Raw genomic sequence first — 16,865 nt, forward strand, 5'->3', positions numbered from 1 at the left:
CTGCGCCTGCCCCTCCTAACCACGGCTGGACTGTCCCTGTCCCAGGCTAAGCCAGCTGCAGTTGGCTGTGATTAATGGCCTCTATTAACAGCAAGTTGTAAACTGATAAAGTACACAGTGCCTATGAAAATCTCACCTCTGCTAAATTCCACACCAGTGAGTACTCACTCCTTAACCCCCGAAACCTCCTGCCTCGCCTTGTTTGAGAGACATAGTGACAGAGAGTACCTTTAACCAGAGGAATTCAAAATGCCTTGGAAGCAGGAAACAACTCTGTGAATTCTTTGGGGGAAAAGCCCAAATCCTAAAACCTGGTTTCACATGGAGTGGAGCCTAGGCGAGATGAAATTAAAGTCCAGGTCAAGGAAGGTAGTTTCAATCAGCCTCAAAGAAATCCCAGAGCCAACTGGCCAACAGCTGCGTGCCCTTGGGTAAGTCACTTTCTCCTATCTGGGCCTCGGTTTCATTATTTGTTAAATGAGAGGTTTGGTTCAAAATGATTCCTAGTCTCCTACTCTACTCAGCAGACTTAAGAGCGGTTCTGAATACAGGAATCTTTACAAAAAAAAAAATCACACTCCAGGCCTTAGTTCCATTCCTTCTTTCCCTGAGAGAATCTTTGCAAAGCAGCAGCCCTCTTCCACCTGGTCATCCCCTGCCTCTCTACACTCATCCAGCCAAGTAATTAGCTTGGTTTCCTTCAAGTCAATTATCACCATTAAACAAACAAACAAACAAACAAAAAACAATGAAATTGGCATTCCTTGGTGAGCAAACGTGCAGGCCAGACAGGGAATGTGAGATCCACAATTCAAAGAAACCCTTGCACACTCCTGACGTGTTCTTTCCGAACACTCTTCGGAGTCTCAGTTTTATCCTTAAAAGGCAGAGATGCGCAGGTTTTAGCTTAACCCACTGCGCAGGTGAGAAAACTGAGGTCCAGGGTGACGCCATGATCTAGGGCGAGCGGCAGGTGGGAGATTAGAACCCGAGAGGCTGCCGCGGCCTCTGCTCCCTCCCTGCTAGGCTCTGTCCCACAATGCACCCGAGAGCAGGAGCTGAAAGCCTCTAACACCCACAGATCCCTCTATGACTGCAATGTGAGGTACGTAATCTCTCTCGTGTGAAGTGTTTATGTGCAAAAACAGCGGATTAGTGTCTCCGTGCTGCTATGTCTTCTGGGATCAGAAGGACCCAGCCTCCTGCCCCGCCCTGGGACGCGGAGCGGTGACCTCCAGGCGCGGTAAATCGCCGCGGCGCCTGGGACCCAGCGGCCAGTGCACCCCCGCGGTGGGTCCCCGCGGGCTTTCCACGACCTTCGCCTCACGCTTTTAGCCCGCCGTCCGGCAGGGGGCCTGGGAAGTCCTCCCAGCCAGGATCCGTTTCAAACTCTCCCACCTCCACCCGCCGCACCGCCCCCCGCAATCCTTCCAGGCTCGGTTCCCGGGTGGGGAAGGACGGAGCGAGCGGGCGGCTGGCTGGAGGCCCGAGTCTCGGGGATTGGTTACATTTTTCCCCGGGTTAATTACCACGGGGAGGGAATCTGAGCTGTGCCTGTCTCGGGCACAACAAGCCTTGTCGCCTGGTGAGAGAGTCTCAATCTTACTCAGGTAACACCTGCTGGCCCGGGACAGAAATGTTCTCATTCTGCGGGACGCCACCTCCCACAGAGGACTGCAAACGCCCCAGGCGGCCTGGACCCGGAGTGGAGCCTCCCGGGGTGGAGACTGGACGGGGTGGTGACGGGATTGGACGGCTGGAGTGCGCGGTCACTAGGGGGTGGGGCTAGGGCGGGCCACGTTTGGGCTGCGAGGCCCGGGCCTGAAAGGAATCCCTCCTTGGCCGGCGCCACCCTGTTTAACCCTGATGCAATACACTTGCCCTTTGCGTTTACCCGGGGCAAATATTTAACCTTTCCATTTTTTGCACTGACTTAATGAGTCTCGGTGTCTACCACAGGGCTTGACACATAGCAGACATCCGATATCTGTTTGTGAATGCTCAAGCCCATCAGCGTGTCTGTCTCCTAGGGGAGTCGTGTTCTCAGACTTGTCAGCATTTCAGCACCCAGTTATGACATGTCATGTGGGCTACTACTGGTAAAAATTGAGCATCCAGATGAGTGCATTTTTCACTTTTAAAGGTAAGTTGAAATAGATTGAAGATTATTTCCATTATAATGCTGCTCACTCTCTTGAGTCTGATGTGCTGTCATAAATGGAAGAGAAAAGGGTGGAGGTTGTAGGGGACATGTTATTTGGCTCTTGTTCTAGTAATAGCTTTTGATTTCATCTTGGGGGATGACATCGGGCTGATAATCAAGGTGTCCTGACCTTCCTGCCAAGGAGCAGGCTTGAGGCCAACTTAGGTCCAAGGGACTGACTCTGTCATCTGGACTTTGAATGCTGAATAGTGACCTGAGAATAAGGAAAAATCCATCACAGCCAATGCACCCCCATGGCATGCCAGGGGAGGAAGCTCTAGTTTCTGCCTTCTTCAAGTCTTGTTCTTCAGTCGTTTCATAGATTATATGAATTTCCCACTTCTTTCCAACAAACTCTTTTTTTTCCTTAAACGGTCAGTTTCTGTTGCTTAAGACCAAAGCACCTTAACTGCAGGAGTCACAGCTGAAGATTGGGAATATGTAACACCACCTAGCTTCTCTGGGAAGCGATTCAGTAGATTGTGTTCAGCACTAAAGAATCCTTAGTCTACCTATTCTTTTAAAGATGAAGAACTAAGGTTCCAAGAAGTTCAGTGACCAAGTCAAGGTCACATAGCCAGATTCACAGGATCTCAGAGTTAAAAGGGAACTCAGAGTCATTCATCAAACTTTTCATCTGATATTTAATCTCCCTCTGAAATAGCTTCAGCAAGTGCTCATCCAAAAAAAAAATGTGTGAACACCCTCACTGATAGCAAGAAATTTCTCTGGGCAACTCATTTCTCTTCCACATGACATCCCCTCAGAGAGCCAAAGACTGCTATCACCACCAAGATTTTTCTTTTCCAGGACAATGTTCCATTTCCTACAGCTGTTCCTCATGTGGCAGGGTTTGAGGCCTTCACCATACTGGCCACTGTCCTCTAAATGCATTCTGGTCTGTGTTCCTTGGAGCATGTGTCCCTAACATGGAACAGAGCACCTAGCTGTAGGCTACTGGTGCAGAGTGGGTGGATCACCACTACCCTTATTCTAGAGAAAATGAGTTCTTAGGTCTTAAGTTCCTCTAATTCAGCCTGAGGTCAAATTAGCTTGTTTGTTCTTGTCAGTCACGTTACACTTGTACTATTCACTAAGCTATCCTCAGTTACTTTTACCTGTCCCTCTCATATTTGTGTAAGTGGGAAACTTAGATTCAGCCTTCATTTCAACCTTACAGTATCTTTTTGGATCCTGATATTCCCTGCTCCTGTACCGTCCTCCCCAACCCACCTCTATACCTACACACAGCTTTGCAGTTTCCGCAATTTTCTAAGCATGTGCTCTCTCCTCATCTAAGTTCTTTACACAAATGTGTGCATTCTAAAACCCTCCCTCTAATCGCTTTAGCCCACGAGTTCAGACCAGCCCAGGCAACGTAGTGAGACCCCATCTCTACAAAAAAAAAAAAAAAGTAATATAATTAGCTGGGCATTATGGCACAAGCTTGGAGTCCCAGCTACTTGGGAGACTAAGGTGGGAGGATCACTTGAGCCCAAGAGGTCAAGGCTGCAGTGAGCCATGATAGCACCTCTGTACTCCAGCCTGGGTGACACAGTGAAACCTTGTCTAGAAAATAAATAAGTAAATAAAAATAAAAATAATGCCCCCTGCCCCAGGATTGTTTACCAGGACACTAAAAGCCTTTTATTTTATTTTATTTTATTTTTTGAGACAGAATCTCACTTTGCTGCCCAGACTAAAGTACAGTGGTGCAATATCAACTGACTGCAAACTCTGCCTCCTAGGTTCAAACGAGTCTCCTGCCTCAGCCTCCCGAGTAGCTGGGATTACAGGGATGCGCCACCACACCCAGCTAATTTTTGCATTTTTAGTAGAAACGGGGTTTCACCATGTTGGCCAGGCTGATCTTGAACTCCTGACCTCAAGTGATCCACCTGTATCAGCCTCCCAAAGTGCTGAGATTACAGGCGTGAGCCACCATGCCTGGCCTAAAAACCTTTTAAAATTAGAAAATCCCTGTAAGAATCTGAAAAAGTTTAAGATCATCTTTATTCCCCTCCCCTAAAATACACCTGTGTATATTCATACAAGATTCATACAAGATTGTGTATGATGATAACACTGAGTATCTTATTTCTCAGCAATTCTACTCCTAGGTATATACCCCAGAGAGATGAATGCACATGTCCACCAAAAGACATTTACAATAGTAGTAGCTTTGTTCACAATAGCCAGAGAAAACAATGCAAATGTCCAGCTGCAATAGAATGGATAAGTGAATTGTGGTATATTCATACAATGGAATATTATTTAGCAATGCAAATGAATGAACTGCTACACAGAACAATATGGATAATTTTCACAAACATAATGATGACCCAGAAAAGCAAGGCACAGATGAAGAGTAGTTACTGTATGATTTAATTACAGGAAGTTCAAAACAGGCAAAAACCAATCTATGTTGAAAAAACTCCGAATACTAGTTACCTTCACAGTGAAGGTAGTAACTAGGGCGCAAAGAGCTTTCTGGGGGAACTGGGAATGATTTATATCTATATTTACACAAGTTTATGCAAATGTAATCCCATCCTTGCAAAAATTATATCAGTAAGAAACTTATGGCAGTAGGGGAGATCTGATCTAGCTAAACTTCATCTTGCCTTTGGCCTTCAAGCTGCCCTTAATTTTTCCTAGGCTTAGGCCAAACTAACTTTGGGAGACATTTAGTTTATAGTTTAAAGGATAATAGCCTATCCCCCAAACTCAACCACCTTTGCAAAGCTAATGAGAGACCACCAGGCTAGCAGGATAGAGAAGCCTGAATTCAGCTAAGGTGTAGACATAAATGATCGCCAGTCATTATTCTGGAAGTCACAAGATATGCAACTTCCCCAGTGACTCCTGCAGATAACGTCACTGTTGTAGAACCCAAGAACAGCTTTTTCAGGTTTTTTCCATGTCTAACACCATGCTCCACCTGGACTCGCCGGCCGCCCCTGTGGCCCCATGGAGAAGCAACTCAGCCCAAGAGGACAGCTTTGACTCCCTATAATTTTATCTCCAACCCAACCAATCAGCATTCCCCATGCCCTAGCCCCCTGCCCACCAAACTACCTTTGAAAAACTCCTAACCTCTGAGCCTTCAGAGAGACTGATTTGAGTGATAACTCTGTCGCTCGCGTGGCGTGGCTGGCCCCGCATCAGTTAAACTCTTTGTGTACTGCAGTGCCACGGTCTTCAGGAATTTTGTTTGTACAGCTGGAAGGAAAAACCCATCAGGCGGTTATAGTAACAATTCATTGAACCCTTCAATTAAGATTTGTATACTTTATCCTATACAAATTGTAACTCAATATGAAGGTTTAAAAAATAAAAAAATACATCTCTATCAAAATAAAATCTCTCCCAAATACACTTAGAATCAACCTGCATACACATAGCACACTTTGTAAAATAGTGATCTTGTTTAGTGCTCTCACTTTACAGTTAGGGAAACAAATTCAGGAGGAAAGAGCTGCCCTGCTGAGAATCACACAGAGATTTAACAGCAGAGCTGCGGCAGAACCAGGGTTCCTGGCTCCTAGACCTGAGTTTTCCAACGTAAAAATTAATGCAGCTGTACACTGGGGCTTATATACTTTATGGTAGATCTGTTATACCTCCATTTTAAAAAACTAAAAAACAAAATATATGACGGGACTAGGGTTTATTTTCTCCCTTTTGACCACTGGTAGAAGAGTCTTTAATAAAACTATAAAAAGTCAGGCTGGGCATGGTGGCTCACACCTATAATCCCAGCACTTTGGGAGACTAACGCAGGCGAGTCACTTGAGGCCAGGAGTTCAAGACCAGCCTGGGCAACATCACAAAACCCCGTCTCTACTAAAAACACAAAAATTAGCCGGGCATGATGGCAGGTGCCTGCAGTTTCAGCTACTTGGGAGGCTGAGGCACAAGAATTGCTTGAACCCAGGAGGCAGAGGGTGCAGTGAGCTGAGATCATGCCACTGCATTTCTAGCCTGGGTGACAGAGTGAGACTCTGTATCAAAAAAAAAAAAAAAAGAATCATAGCCTTTTTTTTTCCAAATCCAATACTAGATGGACTTGGAAAAAGATTGTGAAGCTCATACACAGTATCGTGGGTAGTGACTAACTAACTGGGGCCGGTGGTGTGGGTGGTAAAAGGAATATACCAAGACAGTCATAGGAAAGAAAGGCAGATTTATTAGAGAAAGTAGAAAAACACATTGCAAGAAAGCAACGGACAAATTAGCAAGAGAGGAGCTGACTGCAAGGAGACAAAGGTTTGCTGGGGATTTTATAGGATGGTGCCTGTGCTGTGTGCTGGAGGGGGCTACATGCAATACTGATAATGTCAAGGTTGCAGTGAGCTAACTTGCATTTTTCTATCAGCTGAGGGTCTGGTGATAAGTCGGTCACAGAAAGATTGTGAGATTATTTGCACGGGAGGGCTCTATGTCCTGGACCACGAAGAAAGGCGGACTTATAGCATATCTGCTTTTTCTTTTTGCTTTCCCCTGCTCCTGACAGTCTAATTTCTTTTCCCTAATTAGGACTCCATGCATAAGTGATCAGGGGACATGAGTGGAGAACAATTGCTTACAATCAAGGCCTCCATTTCAGTCTGCCATTCTGGCTAAGCAAGGTCCCACCCTTTAAAATTAAAAGACAATTGGCCAGGCGCAATGGCTCACGCCTATAATCCCAGCACTTTGGGAGGCCGAGGTGGGAGGATCACGAGGTCAGGAGTTCAAGACCAGCCTGGCCAACATGGTGAAACCCCATCTCTACTAAAAATACAAAAATTAGCTGGGTGTGGTGGCGCACACCTGTAATCCTAGCTACTCAGGAGGCTGAGGCAGGAGGATCTCTTGAACCAGGGAGTCACAGGTTGTAGCGAGTCAAGATTGCGCCATTGCACTCCAGCCTGGTGACAGAGCAAGACTCTGTCTCAAAAAAAAAAAAGAAAGAAAAAGAAAATTAAAAGACAATTCTCTTCGGCAGAAACCATAGACATAAAACATTATCTGCATTTCTGTTCTCTTTTTTCTGTATTCACCATGAGCATTACACCCTTGGCTCCAGGTAGCAAACCTATACCTTCTTCTATCTCTAAGTTACTAATATAACTTTATAAAAAAGCCCTTTCTGAGTATTCTTAGAGTTTTTGGCAGACTTCAGCTCATCCTGGACTTTTATCTCTCCTAAATATTACCCTCGTGATAATGAATATATATATATATATATATAATTTTCTCTTAAAAAGTGATAAAATGTGATGCATCCTCATTAAAGAAAAATTTTACTGGAAAAGTAAAATAAAAAACAAGTTACCCATTGTCCTTTCCTTATCCATTCCTGTGAAAAACAAGCAAACCATCCGTTTTTTCCCTGCTTAGCATCCAATTGGGCCTGACAGGAGTTAATTAAGGTATCTCACCCTCCCTAGGGAGACTGCCAATCAGAGTTATTCATCAACCTGGCCACAATAATCGGTTAATGGATCAACTTGTGACGCAAGCAAAGACAATTAGAGTCTTCCCTGAGACTGGCCACATGGACGCTATGATAAAGAGGGTCACTTTTTCTTTGATGTTCATAAGCCACAACAATGCGGGGCTGAGGTCATTGGCAGCATCTTTCCAACTATGTGAAATGATCCTGTCTGAGAATAAAGCAAGTTCACAGAGGAAAGCCAAGCCAAGAAATGGAGACAGTGATAGAGCCCTCAGGATACCATTTCTCTATTGGATCCCACTGTGCCTGAAGCTGGTTCTACACATTAATTTCCCAGTTATGTGTGCTAATGCATTACTATTTATTATTTTTATTAGGTTGAACCATATGAAACCACCATTTTTGTAAGTCAAAAGCAGTCAAATACTGGCAATTTTATATGGCTCAGCTTAATAATCAAAGCAAAATTAAGTTAGATTGCAAGTTAGCATCTTGACTAATTCAGGTAGGCTTTTAAAAAATTAACTTTTGAGACAGTCGTAGATTTGCAGGAAGTTATAAGAAATAATATACAAAGATCACTTATAACATCTTATTAAATGATAGTACAGTATTAAAACCAGGTTATTAACGTTTCCATAATCAAGATACAAAACATTTCCATCACTACAAGGATCCCTTACTTTGCCTTTTATAGTCATATCCACCTCCACCCCCTCATTAACACCTGCTAATGTGTTTTCCATTTCTACAATTTTGCCATTTCAAGAATTTATATAAATGGAATCATACAGTATGCAAACTTTTGGGATTGGTATTTTTACTCAACATAATTCTCTGGAGATTGATCAAAGTTGTTGCATATATCAATAGTTGATTCCTTTTTTGTTTGTTTTTGGCTGAGTTCTATTTCACGGTACGGACGTACTGAAGTTTGTTTAACTGTTCACCCATAATAGGACATCTGAGTTGTTTCCAGTTTAGGGCTATTTTAAATAAAGTTGCTACAAGCATTCATGCACAGGTTTTTATGTGAACATAAGTCTTCTTTTTTCTAGGCTAAATGCCCAGGAGTGCAATTGCCTAGAGTCGTGTGGTAGTTCCAGGTTTAGTTTTAAAGAAACTGCCAAACTGTTTTCCAAAGAGGCTGTGCCGTTTTCTATCCCCACCAGCAATGTATGAGTGAGCCGATCCCTTCACATCCTCACCAGCATTTGGAATTGTCACTATTTTTTTTTATTTTAGCCATTCTGATAGATACATAGTTAGCCATTCTGATAGATATGTAGTGATAGCTCATTATTTTTATTTCTAAAATATTTTTTATTTATTATTTATTTACTTCTATTTTTTGAGACGTAATCTCACTCTGTCACCCAGGTTGGAGTGCAGTGGCGTGATCTTGGCTCACTGCACCCTCTGCCTCCTGGGTTCAAGCAATTCTCATGCCTCAGCCTCTCAAGTAGCTGGGACTACAGGCACACGCCACCATGCCCTGCTAATTTTTGTATCTTTAGTAGAGACGGGGTTTTGCCATGTTGACCAGGCTGGTTTCAAACTCCTGACCTCAGGTGATCTGCCCGCCTCAGCCTCCCAAAGTGTTGGGATTATAGGTGTGAGCCACCGCGCCCGGCCTTGTTTTTTATTTTTTTATTTGACATAGGGTCTCACTGTGTCGCCCAGGCTGGAGTACAGTGGCATGACCATGGTTCACTGCAGCTTCAACTTCCCAGGCTCAGGTGATCGTCCCATCTCAGCCTCCTGAATAGCTGGTACTACAGGCGTGCACCATCACACCCAGCTAATTCTTTGTATTTCTGGTAGAGACAGGGTTTCGCCATATTGCTCAGGCTGGTCTCTAGCTCCTGGGCTCAAGCAATCTGCCTGCCTCAGCCTCCCAAAGTGCTAAGATTACAGGCATGAGCCACCACACTCTGCCTTCATTATTTTAATTTGCATTTCCCTAATGGCTGTGACATTGAATATCTTTTCATGTACTTATTTGCCATATGTATATCCTCTTTAGTGAAATGTCTCTGTCTTTTGCCTACTTTCTAATTGTATTTTTTTTTTACTGTTGAGTTGTAAAAGTTCTTCATATATATTACATACCAGTCCTTCATTAGATATGTCATGTGCAAATATTTTCTTTTTCGTCTCTTAACAGGGTCTTTCACAGAGCAAAAGTTTTTAATTTTGATGAAGTCCAATTAACCATTTTTTTTCTTTTGTGGATTGTGCTTTTGGTGTTAAGAACTCTTTGCCTAGCCCTAGATTCCAATAATTTTCTCTTATGATTTTTTTCTAAGTATTTTTAAAGTTTTCAGTTTCAAATTTAAGTCTATGATTCTTTTTGAGTTGTATTTTTTACAAGGTATGAGACTTCAGTCAGGGTTGTTTTTTTTTTTCCCTATGTATGTCTAGTTGTTCCGGCACCATTCATTGAAAGGCTATCTTTCCTCTGCTTCATTGCTTATACACTTTTGTCAAAAATCAATGGGGCATAAGGCGAGGCACAGTGGCTCATGCCTGGAATCCCAGCACTTTGGGAGACCGAGGTGGGAGGATTGCTTGAACCCAGGAGTTCAAGATCAACCTGGGCAATATAGCAAGACTCTGTCTCCACAAAAAATAAAAATAAAAAAATTAGCCTGGCATGGTAGCACATGCCTATAGTCCCAGCTACTCAAGAGCCTGGAGATCAAGGCTGCAGTGAGCCATGATTGTGCCTGGGTCACAGAGACCCTGTCTCAGGAAAAAAAAAAAAAATCAATTGGGCATATTTGTTTAGATCTATGCCTGGGTTCTCTGTTCTATATGTCTATACCTCCACTAATACCACACACTCTTGATCACTCATATGTATTAAAAGGTTCCTGGCATGTAGTAGATGCTCAATACATGGAATTATTATTCAATCACCCTATAAATATATACTACTAGTCACATAGTTACTAATATTCTTTAATTTTCAGCAAAATTCCCCTTATCTATTTAAGTAACTTGAAGTTCTCTTAGCCTTAGAAATGGCTATCATAAAGTCTCTGCATTAAAAGAACCAAAAAGTGCACAAGTAGAATTTTATTTAGAGGAAAATTGCTTCCAAATGATAGAACCTGATCTGTTAATACTCAGGGAAAGATCTAGAAGTCACTGGAGCAGCACTTCCCAAAGTGTGTTCCTTGGTACTCTAGCCTTGAAGGCTGCTCTTCGAAAAAGAGTTTGTGGTCAAAACTGTGGGGAAACACTACACACAATAATGTATTGTAAGGGATTCACAATATGTTTTATCACATCAAAGCATCTGAAAAGTCCTGAAGTAAAATGTGCCTATTTCATTTACTTTAAGGCTCCCCGAACTAATTTATTCATAGAAACCACATTTTCCCCACATACAGTTTGCATCCCACATACAATAACATCCTATGATACTGTTCCTGGGAGCATATTCCCTGAAGCGTATTTTGAAAAATGCTACCATAGGGTATTATCAGAAACACTTCAGAGTATCAGATCTGGTAGGAAACTTAGGGCCTTCTAAACCAGCCATTTTTGAAGTATGGTCTGAGGACTCTGTGGGTCTCCAAGGCTCTTTTAGGGAAACAAGTTCTAACTATTTTCCTTGAAATACTAAGATGTTATTTGCTTTTTTCACTCATTCTCCTACAAGCATATAGTGGGGTTTTCAAAAGGTTAGATGACATGTGATATTGCAACTGACTGAAGGCAGAACCAGATGTGAAAATGCACCTGTTTTCTATTCAACCAGATGGTAAGGGGATTTACAAAAAAATAAATTAATGCCACTCTTTGTGCTAAATTTTATCTTTTGGAAAATATAGGGGTTTTTTTGACCAAAAGATGCTTATGCATACAATGAATTTATTGTTATTTCAAAAGAAATAAATATGTTTAAATTTTCTGTTTTAGTTTTAATACTGCAAATATTGATAGGACCCAGATAAACAAAATTCTTTAGGGTCCTCAATATTTTTTTTTTTTTTTTGGAGACAGAGTCTCACTCTGTCCCCCAGGCTGGAGTGCAGTGGCGTGATCTCGGCTCACTGCAAGCTCCGCCTCCCAGGTTCACGCCATTCTCCTGCCTCAGCCTCCGCAGTAGCTGGGACTACAGGCGCCTGCCACCACGCCCGGCTCATTTTTTGTATTTTTACTAGAGATAGGGTTTCACCGTGTTAGCCAGGATGTTCTCGATCTCCTGACTTCGTGATCCGCCCACCTCGGCCTCCCAAAGTGCTGGGATTACAGGCCTGAGCCACTGCGCCCGGCCCTAGGGTCCTCGATTTAAAAAAAAAAAAAATTTCCCCAGTATAACCTCAATATTTTTTTTTTGAGACAGATTTTCACTCTTGTTGCCTAGGCTGAAGTGCAATGGCGCGATCTCGGCTCACCACAACCTCTGCCTCCTGGGTTCAAGCGATTCTCTTGCCTCAGCCTCCTGAGTACCTGGGATTACAGGCATGTGCCACCACGCCTGGCTAATTTTGTATTTTTAGTAGAGACAGGGTTTCTCCATATTGGTCAGGCTGGTCTTGAACTCCCGACCTCAGGTGATCCGCCTGCCTCAGCCTCCCAAAGTGCTGGGATTACAGGCGTGAGCCACCATGCCTGGCCTAACCTCAATAATTTTTAAGAATGTAAAAGGACACAAGACCTGAAAGTTTAAAAACTGCTCTTCTAAACAAATCTTTTCAGGGGGAAACTGAGGCCCTATGGACTAGCGCTTTGACAGGAGTAAGTTCAAACTAGAAGCCGGAACTTATGATTTCTGGCCCCAGGGCCTTACCATAACCCTGCCCTGCCTCCTAGTCACTACTGCGAGCTGAAAAACAAAAACCCAAGATATTTGATGAAGTTAAGAACACTGAAACCAAAAAGTTAGCTGTTATCCTCTATTTATGCAGTGCCATGAAGTCTACACCCAAAAGAGCACATGCAGCGGTGGGAGCTGAACCAGGAAAAATACAACAGAGGGAGCAGAACACGTAGCACCCAGGACTGTGCACATCAGGGTACCTAATGGGCAACTGCTGGTAGAATGCCTGACATAAACTGGGTCTAGTATATCAATTTAAATATGTGTGTGCATATTACATCTGTGTGTGCATTTACATAGAAAAAAATAGTAAACCAGGTAGAGGTTGTCATTTATTAAGCTTTAGGTAGAATAATGCTTTTATTCTAAGTTTTGTTCAATTAAAATGTAATTCAGACAGGCATACAGGCTTATGCCTATAATCCCAACACTGGGAGGTCAAAGCAGAAGGATCGCTTGAGGTCAAGAGTTTGAGACCAGCTTGGGCAACACAGCAAAACCCTCATCTCTTTAAAAAAAAAAAAAAAAAAAAAAAAGGTGTAATTGCTATTTGCTTAAGTGTTGCTTTAGTCAAGTGGTGTCGAGAGAGCTGTGTGTGTGTGTGTGTGTGTGTGTGTGTGTGTGTGTGTATAAAAAGGCAAATGTGGGGACACCAGCTAAAAACAGCATGCTTGTCCAGGGCCTTGCCAAGCTAGAAAAGGGTACTACACAGCAGGGCACTCTCTGCCCTTAGCTCAGTGCCCCCATTTCCCTGATGCCTGAGAAATCCTGCTGTGGCCAGAGAGGTAAGAGGTAGTCAGGTATCTGAGGATGGTACCCATACTATTTTAAGGACATCGTCAGGCACCTGACCTGCCATCTGTGGCTAGAGGGCAATGTCCTATAAGAGGTGGGTCAAGCGCTCCTTTGTACCCCCACATTACTGCCCCTTTGAGAGTGTTAACACATATCTGTATTCTATCACTTGAGCTTTGTTCTCTGTTTAGGTTGGATGATCTTTTAGTGTGTCTGAGACATGGTTGCTAATGCAAAAATTAGGAAGTCAATCATCTCATAGGAGCTTGAGGTTATGAGACACTGGACAGATAAGCTTCAGTGGGGATTAGAGGAAAAGCAGGAGCATATAGTTGATGCCAGGGAGAGTAGACACCATTTGGGAGTGATGACAGCGCTCATCCCCTATGCAGGAGCACCAACGGTAGGGACAGGGAGTGAGGAAGAACCCACACCCACAGCTGTGGCACGGATGCCAAGACCTCACCTCATAAAGTCAAACTGATTTTAGGGTTGTTGGATAAAAGCAGGTATGAACTAGAGGGTATGGGTTTTGGCCTGAGTTCTAGGGCTCCAAACTTGGAGGCAGGATGAAGGCTAAGTCCTGAGAGGAAGCAGTGGAAGGCTCCAGAGCTTCCTTAGGCCTCCTCTGCTGGGGAGAGTGCATTGCTGATGTTACCTGGTCTCCACCCTCTCACTGAGCCCTGAGCCAGGGGCTCCCTGCTCCCTCCTGGCTCACATTCTGACTCTGATGTCACTGAGCTCCCTGCCTTCCTTTCCCGTTCGCTTGTCCTGGGATCAAGCCAAACTGAACTGTTGGCTCTTTCTCTACATGCCTCTCCCTGAACTTCCCCAGTCCCATCTCTTTGCTCTCCCTACACTGCCCCTGCCCCTGCCCCCACCCCCCACCAGAATGCCCTCCTCACCATCACCCTGCTCTTGAATTGTGCCTCAAATTTTGCCCACCCTTCCTGGCAGTATTTGTTTCCCATGGCTGCTGTCACAAATTACCATAAACCTGGTGGCTTCAAACAACACAAATGTATCATCTGACAGCTCTGTAGGCCATAAGTCTGACGGAGGTGTTCTCTTGAACTAAAATCAGGGTGTCTACAGGGCTGCATTCCTTCTAGAAGCTCTAGGGAAGAATGCATTGGCTGGCCTTGACCAGCTTCTGCAGCACCCACAGTCCTTGCCTGGTGGCCCCCTGCCTGCATCTTCGAAGCCAGCAGCATAGCATCTCTCTGACCCTACTTCCATGTCCATCTCCTTCTCTAACCACAGCCAGAAAAGGTTCCTCTGTTAAGGAGCCATCTAATTAGATTGGGCCCACCTGAATAATCCAAGCCACTCTCCCCAACCAAGGGCCTTAATTTAATTATATTTGCAAAGTGCCTTTTACTGTGCAAGACAGTATTCACAAGTTCCAGGGATTAGGATGTGGACATTTGGGGGTGCGACATTGTTCCGCCCACCACTCTGGCCCAGCCCAAGTAGCCCTCACTGCCCTCAAAGCCCCCTCTCCACCATTCTGGGCTTCCCTGGCCCTTGGTCTAGGTTTCCCGAGTGCCTCTGCAGCCTTCCCCCAGCACACCTCTTACCACCCTGAACTGTCATTGCTTGTTGATTTGTGGTTTTCTTGCAATAAACTTCAAGTTCTGTGGGAACAGGGACAGGGTTTGTCTTGTTTACTGAGATATCCCCAGCACCTAGCACAGTGCTCAAAAAATTTTTGAAGGGAAAAAGCATTTCTGATACGGGAGATAGAAATTATTTAGGCAGATAGCAAGGACAAAAAAGTCCTTGGCAGAACTTCCCTTCTAATAAGAAGCAGCCCTAGAAATCATTTCTTTTCTAACACAGAGCAGCCTGAAAGATTGGGCTGCAAACATATATAAGGAAGCTGGAAGCTTGCACGGGGGAATGCTGGCAGCTGCACTCATAGAAAAGGGCTACCAGGGGGGCCAGGCATGTTCACCATGGGACTCCACCTTCCCTTTTTTCTTAGCACATGTACAGTAAGAAAGAACTGGGCAACATGGAGAAGCTCAGGCAGAGAAACCACCTGCATAATAAAGATTGGGCTGGGAGCTGCCAGAGATTTGTGCCCTATGCAGATGGCACACCTGGTGCTAACTTTTTTTGAGATGCCCTGTATAGATGAGATACTGCCTCCCCACTAGCTCATCTATAAAACCCCCTGCATTTCACCTCAAATCGGCAACTCATTTTTCCAGGACCCCTCTCTGTAGCAGAGAGCTATTCTCTTTCTTTCACCTATTAAATTTCCACTCTTAACCTCACTCTTTGTGTGTCTACCTCCTTGATCCTCATGGCCAGGAGATAACAAACCTCTAGTGTCACCACAGACAACAAGGCTGCTTCACTTCTACAACACATCACTTTCTATGTTACATTCTGACCATGTGATTGGTCTGCTATTAGGTTGTGCATTACTTGAAAGCAGAGTTGCATGTGATTTGTCTGTTGTATCCCTGGGGTACCTAGCATCTGTGAGCCCTGGAGTTTGGCTCACAGATAGTGCTTGGCACATGTTTATGGAATTAAATTTAATGAATAGGTTCAGACTCACTTACTGGCATGGCTCATAAACACAGGGCACATGGAGGATGTATGGGAATGAGGTGCCCTGGGTCAGGTAGGACTATTTGGGAAAAGCTCCTGCAAGGCAAACGCTTGGGCAAAGATTTGAATAAGATGAAAGATAACGACTGGCAGTGCTGGGGGTGATAATGTCCTATGGAGGACTGCAATGAGCAAAGTCAAATGTAGGGACAGCCGGTGGGGGGAGTAACCAGTGATGAGATGGGGTGGGGAAGTGCAGAAATGGTAACCACTTGGCTTGGTTGCCAAGTGGAGGGGTCTGAATTGGATGCAACAGGGTGCTTGCTACCAGGGATTGAGCAATGAGCGATGTGCTGAAAACAGAATTGGAGGAAGACAGGATGGACCTAGGAGCACACAGGAAGGGAGTGCATTTCAGGGAGCAGAATGCTAGCCGAGGAAAGATACAGGCAGGGTGATGATAGCTACCTCCTGGGGACACCTGGATAGACAAGATGTGGAAATACGAGAGAGGAGTCAAAGATAGTTTGATGCCACAATCTAGGACCTGCAGAAATGCGGAATGACAGTGGAAGGCCTCCCTTCTGTTTGATGAGGAAGATGGTGAGCTCAGCATTGGGTATCTTTAGTGTTGTGTGTCAGAGGGTCATCCATTGGAGGTGACAGACTCAGCCCCATGCTTTTGTCCCCATGAAAGTCCCACCTTCATATGGAACGTATATGGGTGGAAGAAGTGTCTTTTTCCAGTACTTGAACTATCTATCCCTTCTGCCCCCACGAGGTAGGCATTCTGTCTCTGCCTGAGCTTGCTCACCAAAGCAGCCATTCTGACCTCCACAATGAGCTAACATTGCCATTTATAGAGCCTCCCTCTTTGTGTCAGATGCTGTTCTAGGTGCTTTGCATATGTAAACTCATTATATCCCCATAACCACCTTGAAAATTTGGTAATATTAATCCCATTTTATGGGCATGGAAACCGAGACTTCTGAAAGGATTCCAAAGACTTCCAAAGATCCAAAGGC

The 16,865-nt window shown here is 44.3% G+C and overlaps 1 protein-coding gene across 3 annotated transcripts in view; it reads left to right on the forward strand.

The window, feature by feature from the left end:
- The first annotated feature begins 1,035 nt into the window (after positions 1-1,035).
- Positions 1,036-16,865, forward strand: part of TMEM9 (transmembrane protein 9) — a 36,801-nt gene continuing 20,971 nt past the window's right edge. The window contains exon 1 of one of the 3 annotated variants that reach the window (XM_004028124.5): positions 1,036-1,105. The gene's annotated coding sequence lies outside the window, so the exon portion shown is untranslated. Of the gene's footprint in view, positions 1,106-1,842; positions 2,144-16,865 lie in introns of those variants that run through there. The other 2 variants (XM_063709682.1, XM_055367980.2) reach the window with 2 other exon arrangements.

This window comes from Gorilla gorilla, chromosome 1, assembly GCF_029281585.2.
Source record: "Gorilla gorilla gorilla isolate KB3781 chromosome 1, NHGRI_mGorGor1-v2.1_pri, whole genome shotgun sequence".
NCBI lineage: Eukaryota > Metazoa > Chordata > Mammalia > Primates > Hominidae > Gorilla > Gorilla gorilla.